The sequence below is a fragment of the Aethalodelphis obliquidens genome, unplaced genomic scaffold, assembly GCF_003676395.1.
Source record: "Aethalodelphis obliquidens isolate GAN/ISIS:26980383/991018 unplaced genomic scaffold, ASM367639v1 scaffold33, whole genome shotgun sequence".
NCBI classification, from domain to species: Eukaryota; Metazoa; Chordata; class Mammalia; order Artiodactyla; family Delphinidae; genus Aethalodelphis; species Aethalodelphis obliquidens.
In genome coordinates this window covers 6115018-6135380 of record NW_020837977.1, presented here as the reverse complement: position 1 = coordinate 6135380, position 20363 = coordinate 6115018, and the positions used below count along the sequence as shown (strand labels likewise).

At 43.5% G+C, this 20363-nt stretch overlaps 1 non-coding gene across 1 annotated transcript; it reads left to right on the top strand.

The window, feature by feature from the left end:
* Positions 1 to 915: 915 nt before the first annotated feature.
* Positions 916 to 1007, top strand: LOC113631588 (small nucleolar SNORD12/SNORD106). The gene has a single exon (XR_003437450.1). It is a non-coding gene; the product is annotated as a small nucleolar SNORD12/SNORD106 (small nucleolar RNA).
* Positions 1008 to 20363: the final 19356 nt, after the last annotated feature.

The following is a 20363-nucleotide window of genomic DNA, read 5'->3' as shown; positions in this document are numbered from 1 at the left end:
CGGGCCTAGCCGCTCCGCGGCATGTGGGATCTTCCCGGACCGGGGCACGAACCCATGTCCCCTGCATCGGCAGGTGGACTCAACCACTGCGCCACCAGGGAAGCCCCCTGTGCATTCTTTCTCCGGGTTATGCTGCCTCTGTTCCACGGTAGACCGCCCAAACCACTTCTCATCTATGACTTCCTGCAGTCCTGTCCTCCACAATGCTCATCTTGCAAGACCCCAACCCTGGATTTGCCATCCTGCTCCCAAAAGGGGGCAACTGATATCTGAGGGGGGGAAAACAAACTATAAAACTATGCAGGGCTTCCCTGGTGGCGCAGTGGTTGAGACTCCGCCTGCCAATGCAGGGGACGTGGGTTCGAGCCCTGGTCTGGGAAGATCCCACATGCCGCGGAGCGGCTGGGCCCGTGAGCCACAACTGCTGAGCCTGCGCGTCTGGAGCCTGTGCTCTGCAACAGGAGAGGCCGCGACAGTGAGAGGCCCCGCGCACCGCGATGAAGAGTGGCCCCCGCTTGCTGCAACTAGAGAAAGCCCACGCACAGAAACGAAGACCCAACACAGCCAAAAATAAATAAATAAAATTTAAAAAATAAACCCAAACAACTATGCAGATCAGTACCACTAAGATTCCTTCTCCCCACCTCAGCTGGACCCTCTGCATTACCCATCAATCCTTTCAGGGATCCTTGGCCAGTTTCCACTCCCCACACAGAGGAATTCCAAACCATCACCACTCTCCTCCAGCCCCCCTTTTCACCTCTAAACTCAACAAAGCCTCAAACTTCTGGGAGAAACTGAGTCCACCAGAAAATTTCACCCACTTTACTTACAAGGTGACTTATAGCCACATCAATCCTTACCTTTGTATTGCCGGTTTCCAGGTACCAATTTCAGGCTGGGGTCAAACTTGTTAGCTGGGTAGCTGATGACATAACTTTATTCCCCATCAGATAGACCATGTTGATCTAACTGAGCTATTAGCCAGTTTTCTCTGATGCACTGGGGAAAAAAACCCTGTTAGCTGGATGGGACCTGTTGTCTGGACCTTGTGAAACCCCTCACCTCCTCCTGTTTCTTTTGGGACCTTGTTCCATTAATCAAAATCCCTCAATTCCTCTACCTTTTATTCTTTCACTCTTTTCACACGTCTTCCCCTCAGCCTAAAATAAGCTCGTGTCTTACCCAATCTAAACCCCGAATCAAGCTTAAAAAATCCAACCCTCTAACGACCATCAAGTCTCTCTTTTTGCACAACTGCTCGAAGAATAATCTATTCGATTGGTCATCGCCATCTTCTTTCTCCATTCTTTCGCCCATAAGATTTGGCTTTTGTTCTTACCACTCGTTCTTACCTGTTCTTAGTAATCAGGATGCAACCAGGCAAAAATGAACAACTTCAGTGATTTGTGACAAAGAAAATATAAAGCAGGAAAGTTGATTAGGTGGGTGGTAGAGTAACTGAGAAACCAGACAGGGGATGGTGCGGTATCCCAGAGGTGGCCACAGCTGGAAGCTACTCCCACGCTTGGAATGGAGGGACAAAGTAAAGATGGTGCTCTCAGACCCTGGCCTGCAGATGACCCTAGGAGACATGACCCTTGGATTGGTTGGCTTGTCCTGTGGCAGCTGAAGCCATGGAGGGGATTCAGCCCACGTACTGCCAGACACGCTATCCACAGCAGAGAGGAGAAGCAGAAATACCTGACCTCTCTGTTCCCTTCGTCTTTTAATCTCTTATCCATGCCAACCATTGGCTCTACTCAGCCCAGCTGGAGACCAGCTGACATTGGAGCCTGGAAAGTGCAGCCTGCAGGTTCAGACATCTGGAACACAGAGTGAGGGGAAGGGTAAGAGGGGAGCTAAAGGCGGACAGATCCAGGACCAGCACGTCATGCAAGGACAACGGTGACTTTCTAGGTGCCAAATCGAGTGGGATTTTAGTTTTTCTATTATTGGAAATTTCCTAATTACACCGGTGATTACTCCCTCCTGGGAATTCTCCACCTTCTTGGCTTCCAAGAGACACAGTATCCTCATTCCATTCTGTCTGTTCCTATAGACTGTACCCCCATAGCTACCACTTAAATATCGGTGTTCTCCAGGATATGGTTGTTCATCCTCGAGGTCTTAACTCCCATGTGGATTCTAATAATTTTAAGATATGTATCTCTGGCCCAGACCTCTCTCATAAAATACAGATCTGTGTTGCCAACTCCCTGCCCCCACAACTGCTTCAAGTTTAACAAGAACAAAATCAAGCTCATCTTTCTCCCAAATTTCTTATTTCATTCCCCTCTGTTTGCTGTCTCACCCAATGGATTGATTCACTACCCATCTGTTAAAAATGGTGAGTGGTCTGAGATCTTACCCTACTTACAAGCTCACAGACGTGCCTGCCACAGTTTCATGGATGCTGGCAGAAGACACAAGTCTCCTGGGTGAGAGACAAAGGACTGTTTTTTTTTTTTTTTTTTTGCGGTGCGCGGGCCTCTCACTGTTGTGGCCTCTCCCGTTGCGGAGCACAGGCTCCGGAGACGCAGGCTCAGCGGCCATGACTCACGGGCCCAGCCGCTCCGTGGCATGTGGATCTTCCCGGACCGGGGCACGAACCCGTGTCCCCTGCATCGGCAGGCAGACTCTCAACCACTGCGCCACCAGGGGAGCCCCGAGACAAAGGACGTTTTTACTCAGGGCACAGTAAGCAGCATGAGCTTCATGACTGTGTAGGTTTCCCTACATCCCCGCAAGACACCCAGGGATGACACGGATTAATCCAGGTGGATGCCGCGCACAAGTTGGGTTTGCATCACTGCTGAGGAACAGGGGGGCTTAGGACCCCCCAGCCTTTCACAGTGATCTGCAAGCAAGCCTGCACAACCTGTGCTCCAGAGGGAGACATTATCTTAACTAGACTGGACGGTAAAAACATCTGCTCTTTCTCTGGAGCGGGGAGACTAAAAGACAGTCTGGACAAAGGAGGGGCTCTCTCTTCTATGAGGAAATTGCTACTTCTTTTTCTATGGCTTGCTTTCCTTGTGTCTTGTGTTTCCCTTACCCTTTGGTTTCTTGTCCATCTGAGCTCTACTCATCCTTCAGGGCTCTGCTGCCTGCCCTGCCGCCCATCTACCTGTGTGATAGCTTTTCCTTCCTCAGCAATCCTAAGAAATTCCATATGTTTCTTTATTTTTGGTGTTTCTCATATGACCTGTCTGCCTTCTCATCCAACTGTGAGTGCCTGGAGGGACCATGCACTGTCTGATGTCTCTGTAGCCCTGTGTAGTCGGGCATCCAGTGGACCTCAGTGTCGTCTAATGATCTTCTAGACAGTTCATTGTGCTTCTTCCACAGCAGTTCCTCTCTTTTGAACAATCAAACATTAGTTCTTGTTTCTTCTAAAATGGTCTAGGACGCTGAGGTTACCACATCTGTGTTTCTAGGATCGGTTGACATCACAGAAGCACTAAATTGGGAGGGCAACTTTATTTAATGAGACAGTTAAGATAACATGGCAAAATAGCTATTACTTTTTTTTTTCCCCCCGGAGTACCTATTATTCCTAGTGTGCTAACACTAGGTGGAACATCTCCCGTACTTCCCTGAAGAGAGAAAGTTAGTCCCAACCTTTCACCTGGTTTTGGTTATTTTACTTTCCTGTCAATACTTTTGAAACATGTACCCATTTTTGTTACATGGATGTAACAGAGTGAGTTTGGAGTAACCTGTCTTTAATCAAATTTGGATGACATTTCAGGAGATTTTGCAGTTGGCAAGAAGAGACCCTGGCACACACACATGCACCAACATTTCAAAATGGCATCAGTCCCACTTTTTATTCCTTGAGCAGAGTTCAAAGTTGGTCAGGCTTCCTTCCATTTCTGTAAATTCTGGAAAGTCCAAAATCATTTTGCTCTAACCTCATTGGAAAAACCATGTAATGACTTTCCTAATGAATTGATAACCAGTCAAATATTTTGTCACGCATTTCACATAAAAAGATAAATCCCACCCACTGGAGGATTGATGGAGGAAAAGCATGAAACCACACTAAATCCCAACAATGGTGACTTTTATGAAATTGCTTTAGGTTTTATAGGAATCTGAAATCAATCTGTTATTCATCAAGCACATTACCTGGGTTTTTATTAATATAATCATTCGGATGATATATATTAGGCAGAGCTTTTGAGTCAAGTTCCTGGAAAATTGCTTGATTACCGTTAAAACTGATTAAAACTAAGTTTTTTTTTTTTAACCAAGAAGAAAAGTAAGAAATGAAATTTTTTTATGCTTCATAGTCTGGAGATATGAGCTGTTAAAACCATATCTTTAAAGAAGATAGTGAAAAATTCTACATGTGGTGGAATTGTCATCGTTTAGTATATAGATATTGTTAAGCCTTTGCTAATGAAAGGCCAAGCAAAGTTTAAGTCAAATCTTGAATCCGTCCCAAACTGGGTCTGTGTTATAGGTGCCAATTAATGAGTGAAACTTTAAAAAAATTTGTCATTTATTATTTATTTTTGGCTGAGTTGGGTCTTCACTGCTGCACGTGGCCTTTCTCTAGTTGTGGCGCACGGGCTTCTCATCGCAGTGGCTTCTCGTTGCGGAGCGCGGGCTCTATGCACGTGAGCTTCAGTAGTTGTGGCACGTGGGCTCAGTAGTTGTGGCTCGCGGGGTCTAGAGTGCAGGCTCAGTAGTTGTGGTGCACGGGCTTAGTTGCGCTGCGACATGTGGGGTCTTCCCAGACCAGGGATCGAATCTGTGTCCCCTGCACTGGCAGGTGGATTCTTAACCACTGCACCACCAGGGAAGTCCCTAATGAGTGAAACATTAGGTTGCTTAGGTGTTTCTGTGTATTCAGTACAACACAATTTAGGTGAATCTTTTTTTCCTGACAACTAGTGAATAGATTACATTGAGATTTTCGTTTGATTTCCTTGTACACAAATAAATAAGTTGTATACCTTTCACAACATACTAGATACACTAGCTATTTGCTGCAACCAGTGCCTGTCACCCTAAGTCATCCTATAAATAGTGTATTAAATTCCTTAAGACAGCTCTGTGAATGAATGAGAGGAAGAAGGAGCAAAGAGAGGGTGGGACGAAGAGGAGGGTGGTACATGCCATGGCCATCTGAGTGGGAGGCAGCCAGTCGAGACCATTTTGCTTTCTGGACTTCTACACGGGTATGAAAAATAATTCTTCTGACTTTTATCTTCGTTTGAAAAAGCCATACGTGCTTTTTGTAGAAAATATAGTTTGTAGAAAACAAAACTGAAAAAAGTGCAGTCTTTGTTTCCTTTAAAATAATCTTGAAAGGAAAAGTATTTTTTGTCACCTCACTCTATGTTCCAAGGTCCTGGTTATCTCAGTTGACTCTGTCCTTAGGGACAGGTGTGCATAGCTTCAGTTTCCTTGGCGGGGTGGTTTGTTTTCAGGCCATAATAGCTGAGAAGCTATTTTGAAAATGCGCAGTATTAATCACTAGGGAGACTTAACTCAGAGAATCCGTAATGCATAAAAACTAATCATTACCATTTCTTAAAGAAACAATGCAAAGACCCCTTTGATAGTGGATAAATAGTTTAATCCCAAGCTATAAAAAAAAGATAGTATATTATCTTCAGCGATTTACATAATGGACTAAGGCTTTACTCCTTCTTTTATATGTCTGTCTGCAAAATTTGCTGTCACATAAAGCCAGTTCAATGGAAGACTCCCCCTAGACATTTTACCTGCAATTAAGGTAGTTACCTCTATATGTGAGCTAGAATTTCCCCAAGTGTGGCCAGATGAGGGACTTAATACAGGCCCTGATAGTAAATATTTAATCATTTATTATAATTAGAAGCTCAGAGATACTATACAGATACAGCCCAGGAATTAAAGAAACACAAATATTAAGGTACAAATCAGTTTATTTTTTCATCTATAGCTGTGTAATTACTTTAAGAGTTAAGCTTGGGTTCTAGTCATGGTTTCTTGCCAAGTACTTGAAGTTCTCATGCTAATTACTATTTTGTAGTTTGGCTGATTTTTTTTTTTTTTAATTCTACTCATTGATATCAGCTCACTAGTCTCTGTGTCTAAGAGGATGGCTATCTATAGTAAGTGGCTTCTCCTCTCTGTCTTTTTTTTTCCCTCCCTAAAACTAAAAATATGGATTCTGTGATTATCCTTCCAGCCAATAATTATCCATGTTTATTTAGGGTATACTTCGAACATACTCTTTCTTCTTCGACAGTATTCAATTAGTGTCGAATAACTGACTCACTTAGTTCCTGTAGTTTTTTTGTTTTCTAATAGCCCTTCTTTCTGTTTACTGAATCTGCTTTATTTTTTAAAGGGTGTCTATCTCTCTCTCCATCCATCCACCCACATACATTCCCCTTTGTTTTTTTGGTTTTTTTGCGGTACGCGGGCCTCTCCCCATTGTGGCCTCTCCCGTTGCAGAACACAGGCTCCGGACGCGCAGGCTCAGCGGCCATGGCTCAGGGGCCTAGCCACTCTGCGGCATGTGGCATCTTCCCGGACCGGGGCACGAACCCGTGTCCCCTGCATCGGCAGGCGGACTCTCAACCACTACGCCACCAGGGAAGCCCCACCCCACCCCCTTTGTTTTAAATGAACTCTTAAAAGGAGTATATTTTTAACTTGAAAGTTAAGAAATACAAGCTGAATTTAAGTCAAATGGTAGCTTACTTATGACAAATTAACCCCTGCCTCATGCTTTCAAGAAAAGTATGACACAGATATTTAATGATTCAAAACAAGAAAGTAACATTCTTATAAATGATTTTCTAGTTAGTAACAAATCTGACACTTTTTGATTCAATAGGGAATCTAATAGGATCCAAGGGTAAAAATAGCACTTTTGTTACATAAATGACAGACTCAAACACTGGACTTTGATTTGAAGGAAGTGGAAATTAGGAATTTTTTAAAAGGGTTTGAGATCAGTAAGTCAGAGAATAAAGTGATTTAGGAGGGAAAAAGGACAGCAAAACGGTGATTATTTCAAAGACAAGTGATACGTACTAAAGGAAAATTCTAGTTCTCGGAAGAAAAAAGAATTCAGCCCAGAGCCCCAGGAATAGCAAAAACACGAATGTGTCGGACAGTTGTAGCTGGCATAGGGCAAGATCAGAATGTGTAATCACTTGCCATGAAAGTAAGCAAATATATCTATTCTTGAAAAGAATATTGATCGAGTGAAGGTACAGAGTACTACAGGTTGAGCTGAATCACTGTTTTCTTCTGTAATCATGCAACATTGCTTTTAAAAATTCCAATAAACAGCTGAACGTAGATTTGACAGATTGGAATCTGCTCCTGTGCTGAGAATTATTAGAGCTATGCCTAACCAGTACATACCAGTACACACTCATTACAACACAGTGTACGTAATTGTTTAGTTCATCATCACCTCTAGAAGAATGCATAATTTGTTAATATGCATGTTAGTAAATATGCAATACATATATAATGTACATATGCATTCACATGCATAATATAAAAACATATACGGACCATAGTATCTAGGATCTGTCAGTATTTGTACCTTCCAAAGGGTGAAAATTCTTCAGTAAACTGCATTTCAGTAACTCACTTATGTTTAAAACAAAAGAACGTTTGCTTTTAGATACTGCATTTTTATGTTTATCATCTGGCCCAAAGCTAGCTTTTTTCCAACCTGACTTGGGCACCATAGAGTGATCTGACCTGCATGTCACAGCTTCTTTTCTTCCCTCATCCGGAGGCGTCCCGTGGCTCTGTGTCGGGAAGCTGAGGTGGCCCTGGCCAATGGCTTTTCCTATTGCCAGCTAATCCCAGATTATCTGTGGATCCAAAAGAGAGCAGTTGGAGAAATGGAATCCTTCCAACTCCCAAGGCTGGTGCCATTCATCATTTCCTAAAACCATTTAATACTTAGCACCCAGAAAATTGTCCATTAAATTATGACAGCAAAGTAATTCCATACCCTCTCTTTCCAGCCGCTTTAGCCCTGGACTTAGTCATTGGCACAGTCGAACATAAAATCAGATAGTCTGGGACACATGAAAAACATTTCTAACAATGATAAGGAAATCTCTATGACAGGCAACTCAAGGAAATGTAAAGTGACAACAACGATACCAGTTCATTTTTTACACCTCCATTTAATGCTGGTCCAAGATTATGTGAGAATTAATGGCTTTAACATCGGAATACCTACAGACACAAGCTCTTCTTTGAAAGCCAGTGACTCCTGACTCTCCCTCAGATTCAATTTTTATTTCTGAGCCCTGGAGCAAAGAGGGCTTCTTAGCCCTTCCAGAGTTCTAGGCTCACTTCATTTATGTGTTAATGCCAAATCTTTATACTGTAGGCTGCTATGTCCACCATTCTAACGTGCTTCTGTTTACTTTTGTACGGTGGATTGAAGGAAAACTTAGGATCAATTTCTGAAAGTTATCTGGTCAGCATATGTCTTCTGAGAACATGCTCACATCAGTGGAGGAAAGAACACTTTGCCTCTGATTTTTCATGCTAAAGGAAAGCTAGTTGGTCTGAAAAGATCATTTCCTCCACCCAGTGCCTGGTAAAGTAAGAGGAAACCAGCTGATCTGATTTAATAATTGTCAGTTGGTGAAGACATCACAAATGGGTAATGATATCTAGATATCAGAGATATCTAGAGCAGCGTTAAAAACAATAGGTTTGTGTTTCTCTGTAATGTTCTCCTATATATAAGTAATAAGGTATATTACTAAGGAGTATAGGGCGTGTATGCGGGGTGGGGGAATAAGAAAAAATTATCCTAAATTATAAATTCAAGATTTTCGGAAAAAACAATAGGAGAAAAATAGGAATTGGGATTTACTTAGATTTTGCAATGGTCATCCTCAGATTTTTGCTGGATATTCTATCATCCTGGCGACATCATTCTGTTCAAGTACAAATAGCTGGGTCAGCTGAGACTGCTGCTTGTACAGTAGAACCAGGGGAGTTGCCCAAGATGCTACGCCAGTTCACAGACAAGTTAAAACAAGTTTGCATATAAAATGAGAAACCATAACTAATTAACACCAGGCAGGTGGCCTTGATGGAAATTTAAAATCCAACCGGGGTCAGCAGGGAATACAAACTTGGCAGATGAAACTGTAACTGAAATGATCCCCCCAAGACCCGCCAAGTGAGCCTTGAGTCAACAGCCCTTCGAAAAAGCTTCCCGTGCCAGTCATTTCTGGGAAGATAGAGCCAAGGACAAATGACTGTAAATCTTAAAATGAGCACGATCACATTAAGATCTCAGGGCCTCCGCCCCCGCTCCCCCAGCCTCCCTGTGTTCACGCGGAGTTTTCTTAAATGCCAGCATCATTTTGTGAGAGCAGAAGTGGGACCAGCCTGGAGGCTGCTCCCCACGCACTTATGTATTAATAGCAGGGAGGACAGTGTGGGGAGGGGCAGGGAAAGCTTTCAGCAAAGGAGAGGGTGTGAAGTTTTGCTGGAATTAGCTGGAGTGGAGAGGGAGGAAATATTTAGACCCCTGTTGAGTACCAGAGCAAAATCAGATACCAGTAAGGACCGAACTCTCGGAGTAACAGCCAGAATAGCTGAAGTGCTGGGAGTGAAAAATAATTTTACTGCCATGTGATGGGCAAGAGAAGGAAGGCTGAGAAGGTGAGGATGAAATAGAGAAGCAGAGAGAAGGGGGCTGAGGTGTGATTTCTATCACAATGCCATGATGAGATGACTCAGCGATGGATTCCTGCTTTGCTTTCTTTTCCTCCCCGAGGGGCACGTAAAATGCTGGGATGTCAGTGCTGGAGGGGCCCTTAGAGATGATCCCGTTCACGGCCCTCAGTTTATAGCTGAAGAAGCTGTGGCCTGGAGGGGAAGTGTCTCACCCAAGGCCACGGTGAATTCTTTAGCAGAGCTGTCTGGAAACCCGAGACTTGAGTCTGTCCGTTTGTTGCCCTTTCTATTCAAGAGGAGCCGAATGCTTTTACTGCTCCTTGTTCATTCGCTTTATTGATTAATTTCAAAGACAAACAGAGATTCTGAAGAGAACTGGAGCTTGGGTAGCAATCAAAACAATAGATGGATCATTCCCTGTGAACCGATATTAATTTGAAATTGGTAGGTTTTAAGGGGTCAGCACTGTTCTGAACTAAGCACCGGCTTGGTGGAAAAACTACCCTCAGTAAGATTTTACTTTTTCCGATTCTGAAAAAAATCGGTACACTTGAGGAACTGATAATACAAGACTGCCTCATAGAAGCATCGCTTATACTCTTACTACCGAGAAATAAGCACTGCTAATATTTTGCTCTTTCCTTCCAGGTTTTTCTAACATATTACATTTTATAAAAATTAAGATCATCATAGAATTTTTTAAAAATCAGCTTTATTGGGTTAAAATTTACATATAATAAACTCATTTTTAGGGAAAATGTTAAGGTTCTGACAAGCGCAATTCAAGCCCCCTTGGCGCCTCGTTGCCTGTCCTCTTGCGCACAGCTGTGCCAGCCCTAGGAGCCTTCATTTCTCTCCTGGTCTCTGTCTCAAGCCCTGTCTGTCTTTCTCTGGCTGTCTGTGTCTGTCTCTTTCTGTGTCTCCGGTCCTCCAGATTCTCAATGTATTCATGTAGGGAAATCACGGACACTCCCTATCCCTCCTTTATTTTAATCCAGAGGTCCCTCTGCGTGGGCTAGTGGAGGAGTATGACTGGAGAGGAGGAAGAAAGAGGCCCGATTATTTCCAACTAAAGATGTTATTTAGGTATTTTGCTTATCAAAGGACAGTTTTGCTCTCTAAATGGAAGTCGGTTTCTCTGTTACCCTATGAGAATAATTTAGATATTTTCAGTATTTAGTCTTTTCATCCAAGAAATCGGTATGTTTCACCAAGGTTTTATTTCTGTTGTTGGGTTTTTTTTTCTTTTGTCCTAGAAACAGCCATTTCTTAATTCCCTTTTCTTCTGAGTCACTGTTCTCACCTTAATACCGTTACAGGTGCCTGTCCAGTAGTAATACTGACACTCATGATGACATTTAGAATCTAGTGCTTGTAACACATCACATCACTTAATTCCCTCAGCAACTTTGTGAGATGACCCTTGTCATTCTCATTTTGAAGTTGAGGATATTATAGCTGGTAATAGTTACCAGCTATTTTGTCCTTATTTTGTTATGAATATATTTATATACACACTAAGCAAATATTTTTGTTTTTTTCTTTCTCTTTCCCTCTTACCGTCTAACATAAACGTTATTAATAACGATGAACATTGTAGCACAGTGTTTCAGTAACAGGACATCAAAGAAGTATGAACTTTCCCCAAGAATTGTCATTCTCTTCTGGGGAAAGGGTTGGTGTGTTTTCAGTTATGTGAAGGATAGTTGCATTGTGGTAGGCAGAGGTATGGCTTTGTTATTCTCTTTATTTGGAGATGATGATTTTAAGAGACGGGTGCCCAGTGGACAAGAGGTGGACTGTTATGGTCTTTTGATGAGTCCACTGGGCTAGGCTATCACCCCATTATTCAATCAAATGCTGATCTTGGTGTTGCTGTGAAGGTGTTTTGTAGATGTGATTAAAGACCATAATCAGTTGACTTTTCTGAGGGAGATTGTCCTAAATAGTCTGGGTGGGCCTGATTCAATCAGTTGAAAGACCTGAAGAGCAGAGATGAGGGCTCTCTGAAGAAGAATTTTGCCTGTGACTTTATTAATTTTTGTGAATAACTTACTGTATCGAATTAGGGAATGTGAGATTTTCAGGATTTTACCTAATTTGATATGAAAGTTACTTGTGTGTATGGAATTCAGGGTTTTTTCACTAACTTCCCTATAAATAACCACATGGGCTTTTCTACCCCATGTGTTGAGGCTTTCATTGAATATAGTTCCTTGAGAAGGTATTCCTCAATTCACTAGACTGAGGGGACTCTAAGTTTTAAAAAGGGGGGGGATATGAGGGATCTCCTCCTCTCAAAAGGCTTTCTAGAAAATTGTTGGGGAAGAGGCTTTTCACTGAAAGCTGGGAGGCTGAGTACTTCAGTGGTTAAGGAATGGATACTCAACTAATCAGATGCAGTGCCCCCTCTATGAAAGAAAGGCACAATTTTTTACATTACATTTGCCATCTTGAAATGAGATTCACTGATAATATAACCAACCACACACACATTAAAAAAATAGTAACAATATAATACCCTAACTAGGATGTAGCTGAAACTAAAGGAAAGCCATGTACAATAAAATAACACCTGTTTCTGAATGTGTTTGGGCGTGGCTGTGAGCAAAGAGTTCATGAAGGAGTCTGATGTTTGCCTAGTCACAGAGTCCCTGTCAATGGCACAGGTGCAAATGTAAACTGGAAAGGCAAATTACACTTGTGGCTTGGTTGTCATGAGGAGTGATGCAACTGGTGATGTGGTTTTCTGATACAGCGAACAATTCTTGGTGGACTTCAGAACAAAGTTAATTACAATTTTTCCCTCAATTTGCATGGCGGTTGCATTTCAGGAAACATAATGGGATGTTAAGACAGTGCAAAAGTACTTTCTTTGTATATAAAATTGGGTCATGTTCCAGGCTCAGAAAGTTATAATAGGTTTTTATAAGCTCCGGGGAGCAGAGAATTTCATTCACCCAGGACCCCTGAAAGAGGGGCTAGCACGTGGCACGCATTTAGCTTATATTTGCATGAATGTCTGAAAGTTTATCAGCTCCATGAAATTAGGAGGGACATTTGAGAATCACGCAGGATGAGGGACAATTCTCTGCTGTGCAGGACCACCCCACACCCTGCAGGACAGCTAGCATCCATCGCCCTTGCTCTCTAAAGCCAGTAGTGTTTCCAATTGTTGCGAGAACCCCAAAAGCCACCACCACAAATTGCCCCTTTGGGTGGTACTGTTGAGAACCACAGAATTAAGTAACGATGTGGGTATGGCGTCTGTCCACCAGATGCCAGGGAAAACCCACTCACAGAAGTGATGCCTGAGCCAATGGCAATGGGGAAGCCCTGTTACAGGGACTGTCTGCTTTGAAGTATGTGCACGACAGTGTGGATATGGCACTGAGGGAAAAGTCAAAGCTTTGGAAAGGGGTGTGTGATGTGGGGCACAGCCAACACCAGCTCACAAGGACCTTTGTGCGAATTACAGAAAGGTCCCCTCTCTGGGCAGACCAGTTAGGATAAGGGCTCGGTCTGGTCGCTGTTAAGAGCATATGGAAGCCACATGGCCTGGCATGTGGAACTCTGCTTGGAAATCAGGTGCCTCTCCTGACCTTTTGGCCCAAGCATCCTTTTTATAGGACCTGACTCGGACTCACCTTGCTGGATTTCCACATGAGACAGAAGTCAAGTGTCAAGAGCAAAAGATAAGTCAATCATGGTGTTGAGAAGAGGACTAAAGGGATTAAGTCATGAACAAGAAAGCACAGGTGAAAAGAGGATACATTTAATGAAATCTACCAACAAGTTGAGAGCGTCATCCCCTCATACTTTGTGTCATAAAGCTGGGTTATACTGGTGGCTTAGTCTATGTAGAATTCTTTGTGGAAGTTTGGAACATGGATAATTGGTGCCCTTTGGGGTAATGAAGTCTTGAGGTGTTTGTCAGAATTCTAGCTAAACGCACAGTTAAATTGCCATGTACCAGGAAATCTATTTACAGTGTTCAGTGGTGTATATATTTTGTGGGAAGAGTTATTCTTGACTAGGAAATCAAACTCCAAGAATCAAAGGGCCTTCCTGGGGAGAAGGAAACCAGAGAAGGTCTTTAAGGACATTTCCTTAAGGCCACCACAGAACCCATTGGCCTGCCCTGCCTTATGCCAAAATGTGCCCCCCCACTTTTGTGGCCCCTGACTGCTCACGCCCTCAGAAGTCTCCCCCAACTTGACAAGCGTAGAGAAACATGGACAGATTCTTATTCTTTGTCTCTGGTTTGTTGATACTCCCTGTGGATCAGCCCCTTTGTTTGAACTGTTCATTTCATTGTCAATTTGTTTCATTTCCTTATGATTTTGTTAGAGGGAAGATGTCTCATGTCATAGGTGGCCCACAAGGAGACAGCCCGGTACCACCAGGAGGCCTTCTCCCAAACATACGCAGGGTGGGTACATCAGTAGGGATAGGCTAAGCCATGCTGTGTAAAAAATAAAGCTGAAAATCTCAATGGCGTAACAGAGCAAAGCTTATTGTTTGTTCACACAATGTCCCCTGCAGACCCAATCCAGTTCTCCAGGGAAGTGAAGGTTTAGGACTCTCGGCTACTTCCATCTCCTGGCACCCCCATCTCCTCCTGTTTGTTGATCACCATGGCATGGAAGAGAGTTATGGAGTGTCTTGACACAGCAATTTAATGTTTTAGCCCAGAAATGTGATATGTTACTTCTGCTTGCACCTAATTGGTTAGATTTGGGGGATTGTCTTCCTGTGCCCAGGAGAGGAGAACCTGGTATGAGTGAGCACTAGGGATGAACTAATACCTGCCATAGATACCATAGCAGGTGTATTAGTTTGCTAAGGCTGCAATAACAAAATGTCCTAGACTGGGTGACTTCAACAGCGGAAGTTAACTTTTCCCACATTTCTTGACATTAGAAGTCCAAGATCAAGGTGTCATCAGATTTGTTTTCTACCGAGGCCTCATTATGTTTTCCCAAATTGCAGGGCACAGCTGACCTTTGGGTTTGTCTTCATTTGTGCAAGTGGGATGCCTCCATTATGTTATTTGATGATGGCTGGTTGGACCGAGTCATACTAAAGAAGGACCTGGATGTAGGCTCTAGTCATGTCCTTAGAGACTATGGGTAGATTTTGGCAAAAACTGCAGATGGGGTAATATTGTTTTTCCTGTCTTCCTGCTTCTGCCATCAGCAACCTTTTCCAATTTTTTTGTGCTTCTCTCTTCCAGTGTTTAAAAAAGTGGGTTCATTCTTGTCCTACTCCCACAAGGAGGTGTATTTTTTCCCTAATGGGTTCCCTCACCACGGACTTTTAGTACCACAGATATACTCTATATCTGTTTATTTACCTTATGTATATCTGTGATTTATACAAAAAAGAGTAAGGTGTTTTTTTTTTTCATCCCCCAAGAGCCAATTTTTGCCCTCTTTGTCGTTCCATTGAAAATCCATGTTCTAGGGCCAACTGGATGAAAGAAAGCTTGTCCAGGAGTTGGTCTAAATTAGCGAGTGAAATGGCCAGCCCAGTGCTCTCTTCTGCAGACTTGAGATGTCAGCCAGGCACTCCTATTGTGGCCCTGCACTGGTGCACAGATCACCCTGTAGTAGAAGGTCCACCTTTCACATATTTAGTGAAACAGAGCAGGGATTCATCATGTTCCAGCCTCTGGCAACCTTAAGAAGGATTTGCAAAATTCCTTCTTCTGAAATTCATTAGCTTCATGCCCCAGAGTGTGGTCGCCTCTGGCCCTTCAGGAGCGGGGGTTCATGTGAGAGCGATATTAACGAGTGGTCGCAGCCATTCTGGGCTGCATTTATGTGGGCCTATTTTTTTCTCATGGTTTCCATCAGGAAGAGCTCTCATTATGTTTAACTAGCTTAAGCAGCAATTTCAATATTAACTCCTCATCAAATGGCTCTAGAGCCTCAACTGTGGCTAGTCGATGCCTAAAGCAATGTGGGATTCTAAAAACATGGTCATCAAATTGCTTGTATATGTTTTCCTGAAGGAACTCATCCAGGAGCAAGGCTGCAACCCTTTATTCTTTTGCCTCAGCTTGTATCTGCTTCCTCACACACTGTGATCTCTTCAGAAAGCTTGCTCTCCAAGGTCCTCACGAGGTCCTTGACCTGTACTCTGAAGCTCCATCTGAGTGGGTCATTTCACTCACAGTCATCTTAGTGTGCTTAGTGTACTCTCATGTCAGTACTTTCCTTCCGCCCCACTGATGGCATCGGGATCTCCTAAAGGAAGCAGCCCAGTTAGTGTGGTGACTGGTGGATCAGGGACAGGAACCTTTCCTGAGGTCTGGATGGACTGGTGTCCTTACCGGTGTGGTGGGACAGCACAGCACTGAGACTGTCTCTGCCACGATGTGTGGAATACCTGGGCTCTGGTTCAAATCCCTGTTCTACCACATCCTGTGAGACCTTAGAAATTACTTCATTTTTCTCTGCCTCAGTTTCCTCATCTGAAAATGGGGAAAGAATAGAAGCTACGTCACATGGGATGTTGTGAGGATTTAGTGAGTTAACACACGTGAAGCGTTTAAACTATTGTCTGGTACCTACTGAAGTGCTTGGTAAATTTTTGCTGCTATTCCTACCACCTACTATGATGATGCTTCTGCTACCCCTGCTGTCCTCCCCAAACCTTGTGAGTGTTCCTTCGTCCATGTATGGGGGATGGGAGGAATCTTTTGAGCATGTTTCTCTCCTTTAACTGTAGCTGTGACATTATGGATCCTCACCCTACTCACCTAAGTAAACAAAATAATAACTCAGAAGCATATATGTATTTGTCTCATTAAATTCTTGTTGCAGTTGCATTGTATACAGATCTTTGGTATCAGTTGTAACCTGAAATTAGATTGGAAACTCCATCAGGTCTGTCATTCATTCATCAAACATTACTGTGTGCCACTCCTATCACAGTGGGGATAGAAGACTAAGTCAGGTAGTCTCCCCTCGTCAAGGAGCTTATGGTCATAAGACAGAATAATGTGTAGGTAAAAATAATTTTAATAATAATTATAATAATAATAATAGACATTTGCTCCTTGGCAGGCTGTGCTGAGCACTTTTCCATTTGTTTCATAACTGACTTCTGAAAACAGTCCTACAGCACAGGGAGGCAGAGGTCCTGGAGTTTAAGTAGTAAGTGAAAAAGTGAAGAATTTAACCTTGGTCCTTCTGACGTCCGAGCCTGTGATATGCCCATTCATGAGACAGTGTCACAAGGCTGCTTGGGGGTTCAGAGGAAGGAGAAGTCACTTCTAGCTGGTGTGTTTGTGGTGCAGGTGTGCTTACAAGGAAGGTGTGGTGGCAAAGGTAGCTTTTTAACAGTTCATGCCTGGGACTGGTGGGTGAAATTTATCAATACATGGGAAAGAAGCATCCTGTGAAGGACCAGAATAGAAGTGCTAGACATTACTGTGAAGCTGGTCATTTCCAGGCCCCTGTATATAATTTGTTTTGACCAAAATAGAGGATATGGGCAGGGAAAGTCCAGCTGGAGACATCTTAGGTCCAGACTCCATAAGGCCTTGAATGCCAGATAAAGAGTTTGCATTTTTTTTTTCTCACTAGGGTAGTCTGGGAGAGTAGGGAGATCCCCAGCCATCCAATTGGATACCACTGCATGTGAATAGTAACGTGACCACTTACACGTCAGCTGGGGAGTGTGCCTCAAACTCTCTGATCTTCAGTTTTCTTGCTGATGACCTCAGTAAGGATGTATTCATGCTTGTTTGTGGAATGGATGAAGGGACTACCTCATCCTACCTCATATTTTATCATTGTGAGATGACAATAACTAAGGCAAAGCACAAGCTTAGCGGTCAGTACATGGCAGCTACCATCGTTAATGAGTAGAGACGTGTCCTTGAGGTTGTTAGGCAATGGGGTGGCATCGGTAGAGTGTGGCTTTTAGGTTTCTCTAGCACGTGTGTCTGTGAGGAAGAGGAAATACTGCAAGTGGGGCGCTCAGCAGGAAGCCACTGAGTCATGCAACGGAGAGAGAATGAGAACCTGAACGGAGGTGCCTGACGTGAGGCCCTTGACGTGTCAGGGGCGGGGTCAGCACTGTTGGCTGCCTGTGGGTGACCAAGAGTCTGCCCAGGAAGCCTCTGTGTCATGGTGTATCAGGGTACCCCCAGCTATTTCCTCAGTCCTTTTTAACCCATGGGTTGTTTGCAGGAACGTAGGGTGAAGCTTCAAGGCAGAACCTAGTTCTAGATGATTCTGACTTCCGCGCATTGAATGCCTCTGCCTTAGTACCCTGCCTCACGTTATGCTAATGAGCTTCAGCATAGCAGCTTCTCCAGCTTCGTTTCTCTAATTCAACGGAAGCCACATCACTGTTGTGACTCGGTGTTTATAGCCTGGGAAAAATCATATGAATATGTCAAATCCAGTAATAGCCAGTAACTATGACCAAATGGATCCCCTCAAAAAATAAAGAGTTTACCTTAGCACTTTGTTGATTTCTATATAACCAAGGTACCGTGCAGCCTGCACCTTGCCACTTTATGAGTACTGCCCATGAGGGTTGCATATTTCTGATAAGAATGAATTCCAAATAATTATTTAGATTTACTATATAAATGCACCTTTGTTGTTCATGTTGCGCCTTGGCCACTGCGTTTCTCTTTGAGTCTGGGACTGGCCTCTACCACTTGAACTTTTTTTTTTTTTTCCGTGACTCAGTCACACGGACCTCTTTTGGCAAAAGCAAGAAGGAGGTTTGTAGGACAGGCTCTGTGAGCCCACCAGACGACGGAGGACACCTCGGCCAGTGAGAGGTCAGCCCTGTTTCATGACAAGGCATGAAATATCAACAGCTGGGATTTTTGTTCCTAAACGAAGTTGGGAGGAGGTGAGACATGTTAAGACAGGGTTTTCTTTCTCTTCCTTCCTTCCTTCCTCTTTCTTTTTCTTTCTCTTTTCATTTTTTTTTTTAGATTGTTTTGATGTGGGCCATTTTTAAAGTCTCTATTGAATTTGTTACAATATTGCTTCTGTTTTATGTTTTTCTGGTTTCTTGGCCGTGTGGCATGTGGGATCTTAGCTCCCCGACCAGGGATTGAACCCACGCCCCCTGCATGGGCAGGCGAAGTCTTAACCACTGGACTGCCAGGGAGGTCCCTCTTTTTTTTTTTTTTTTTTTAAAGAAGACTGGGAATGTAGGAAAGCAGCAGCTTGGACAAATGGGAGGGAAGAATCATAAACATATCCAGTGAGTCGGAGTCCTGACTTGCCTGCTGGAGCACTGCTCTGACAGCACTGGGATTACTGTAGCTGAAACCACTTGCATGTTATCTCAGAATCTGCAAACTCCGAAGGGAGCTAAAAGATTCCCTGAGTCTACTACCACCGTGTGTTCAGTATCCCAGCCTCTTGTTCGGTCTCTTTCTGATCATGAGTTTTATTTGTTGGTTTACTGTTGTATTATCAACACTGACCACTGTAATCAACACCCGACATGTAGTAGGTGTTGAGTCAAAGTTTTTATTTTGTAAAACATTTTTATTGGAGTATAGTTGATTTACAGTGTTGTCTTAGCTTCGGGTATACAGCAAAGTGAATCAGTTACACACGTACGTACATCCACTCTTTTTTAGATTCTTTTCCCATATAAGCCATTACGGAGTATTGAGTAGAGTTCCCTGTGCTCTACAGCAGGTCCTTCAAAGTTTTTAAAGTAAAAATTCCCAATGCTTGGACTCTTGTCTCGTTCCTCATGACCAAACCCTGTCCTCATACTCTGGTCCAGCGCTGAGTTCTCTGGCGTCTTACCCTGGCTTTGCTCTGGACCATTCTTTGATTCCTTGGATTTACCACGTGACTCTGGGACTCAAATCCTGCCATCCCAGTGGTCTCCTTAGGGCCTGAAGTTCTTCTGCCTCTGAAGCACCTCTCCTCTGGCTGTTACAGATTGTTTTGCCACCAGCTCTCCTCTTCCTGCCTGCTCCCCAAACCCCTCCTCACACGTCCACCTGCCATGTTGAAGCCCCTCCCTCTTCTCCACCACTGGGACCCTCTTCTTAGCTGCCCTGAGGGGTGGGGCTGTCTAACCTCTGACTCTGGCTTTTTCCACCCAGTCCATCCTCCCACTGACCATGACCTGATTTAGCAGTTACTTAAAAATCTGTGGAAGGCAGCTGGACCTGGGGAGATGGGTGACCAACAAATGCCAGACCTTTTGATGAAAAAGATTTATCTGTGACTTCCAAGAGAAAGAGAAATAAGAGAAAATTCTAAATCCTTACTACACGACCTTTTCAGAACATGTGCTGTGGGTCCCTAGTAGTGAGTATACTGTGATAGTCCCTAATCTGACCAGAATTAGTATTCAGGGATGCAGTTAAAGGAGGTTCCTATTCTTCTTTCCTCAGTACTCACCCTACGCAGCAGGGCGATATCTGAGGATAACTTTCAGTCTCTTAGTTGAGGAAATAGATAAAAGCCCTTGAAGGAAGCACCAGAGTTTGACGTTTTCTCCCTTGTACCATCTCTCAAACTGACAAAGGATAAAGCATCCAATACTTCTCACTGAGCCCCAGGATGACAGAGGAAGCTGATTAACATGGCCCTTTGGGTTGGGAACAAGGATCTGGAGAGCTAACCCAGCATGGCAGGGGATAGGCTGAGTTTCATGCTTTGACCCGGCAA